We start from the raw sequence: 2,283 nt of genomic DNA on the forward strand, positions 1-2,283 counted from the left end.
TCCAGAAGTTCTTCTGGGTTGTCTTTTTCTTCAGACAGTCCAAGTGGGACTGACTTTATTCTGGGCAGTTGAAAACAATCATCTATCTCTGCCATCTTTCCTGCAGTGGGTGTGGCAAGTGTCACTGAAAAATGGCTCTTCCGTTTTGTTTTATTGGTCTGCAGGAGTCTCCTCTTTCCAAGTTTTAAAGAGAGCTTGGTCTCCAGGCTAGACATTAGGTATCCCCTCTGGGCGTGGAGCTGACAGGACTCTGTCCATGTACAGTTGAGTAACCTGTTGTCCTTGGCCCAAATGATTAAGATACTGTAAAAATCTTATGGTCTCTGATATATCAAAGATCCTATCAAAGATAGGAAAGGTCCCCCACATAACACACCAAACAGACTCATTTGTAGCCCAGTTTTGGGATTTAGACCTTCATGAGGGCCTTTGGCAGGCATCAGAGACAAGACTCAGATGTTTCTTGCCAGTTATGCCCGGGCTCACTTTCAGATCTCTTCGGCTCTTTTGACCTGTCCAAAAGACTGAGGACTCATGTAGAATGGAGATGAAAGTTTATTCCAAAATCATTAGCCTCCTCCTGAGTTATTTGAGAGGGAAAAGAAGGCCTATTACTATGCAGAAGTTACTGGATAATTCAAACTGGGGAGTAATTTTTGAGGAGCACCTTACTACCTCCATGGCATTTTCTAAGTGGGTAGAGAAGGCCTCAGTCTGGACTGTAATGTGTCTATTAGGACCAATATTTGCCTAAGTTCCCCACATCATGGCATATAGGTCAAGTTTTCGTCTGTCCTCCACAAATTTTGTCCCTCTCCTCTCCACCGGTTCTAACAAAGGAGGTGTTTTGGGCTCGCCAGGGTTCTTTTAGGCACAGAGTGGGCAAGCTTTGCAGACCTGTCAGGTGGTTGCTGCTCGTCTTTGTCCTGTGAAAATCTGAGTGACCATTTCCAGTGTAGCATGGCTTCCCATATGCAAAGAAGCATCACCTGTTTTGTATAGTCTTCCACTGTGTTCCTTTAGGAAGCACATTTGTTTTCTAAATATCACCAGAGTCCCTTGTTTATTTCCCCTTGTCCTTAGGTCTCTTTAACTTCTTGGAGAGTATAGACTGCTTTTAATGTTTCCATAGGAATTGAGAATCAGACTAAGGTTTTGAGAGGTAAGGTCTTCCTATCAGACTTTTGATTACCTAAAGAGACTTTCGACATGTCTCTCTGATGTCCCTTACAGTGCATGACAATGTCTTGTTTGGGAAGATATACAGCCTCTTGGAGTTGTAGAATTTCCTTTTTGTGCTTTATAGATGCTTGCTTATTAGTAAGTCCCTTTCTTGCCAGAGGGCTGCATGGGCCTGCAGTGCCAGAAAAGCATATATCGAGTCTGTATATATACTTAGCTTCTTTTTGCTTTTTTCGAATATGGATGCCCCAGGAAGAGCTACAGTACCTGGGCTATGGATTTAGCTCAGCAGCACAGTGCTTTCCTGGCAAGCACGAGGTCGTGAGTTGGATTCGTGGTACCAGAAGAAAAAAAAAACATGTACAATGTCTGCTTTTTGAGTAGAAATCCCTCATGAAAGCAGTTTGACCTCAATGACCTTTTGTGGACTGACAACTGTATAATCTGCCTTTTATGTCCTTCTTGGGCCAAGCTACTTCCATACATGAACTACCCCTCTTCAGGTACTTGGAAGGGCAGGTCCTGGATGTCCTGCCTCCTTTCATAGGTGTGGAAGACCATTTGTTTAGAATAGTGGCTAACTTCTGGGCCTATGATAGGACTAGGGCTAGAACTAATGTTTGAGGTAAGACTAGGTTAGGTTGACTGTTAGAAACAGTATTAGGTTTATGTTTAGAGTTCTTCTAGGGTTTAGGTGAGAGTGAGAAGAGTTTATGTTAGCGTTAGAGTTTTCAGTGTTATATTGAGCATGCCAATGGTTTAGGTGAGAAATAAGTTGAGTGTTAGAGTTCCACCAGAGTTAGTGTTAGTATTAGATTTAGTGTTAGTTTTTGTGATAGCCCCAGGGTTAGGGATAAGCCTATTGTGAGGGCCAGTTTTAGGGCTAGGGCTTGGGCTAGGGCTAGCAACAGGACTGGGAGAGTATGGCCAGAGCTAGGGTTCCACCATGTTCATGGTTAGATTTAGAGTTAAGGTTGAATTCTGGATTTCACTAGGTTTCAGGTTAGATTTCAGTTTAGATTTAGGGTTTAGGATTCACTATGTTTTTGTGTTGGGTTACTTTAGGGCTAGTGCTGGACTAGCGCTGGGTCTAGTGCTAGG

Source organism: Chinchilla lanigera, unplaced genomic scaffold (assembly GCF_000276665.1).
Source record: "Chinchilla lanigera isolate Chin_1 unplaced genomic scaffold, ChiLan1.0 scaffold00013, whole genome shotgun sequence".
Lineage (NCBI taxonomy): Eukaryota > Metazoa > Chordata > Mammalia > Rodentia > Chinchillidae > Chinchilla > Chinchilla lanigera.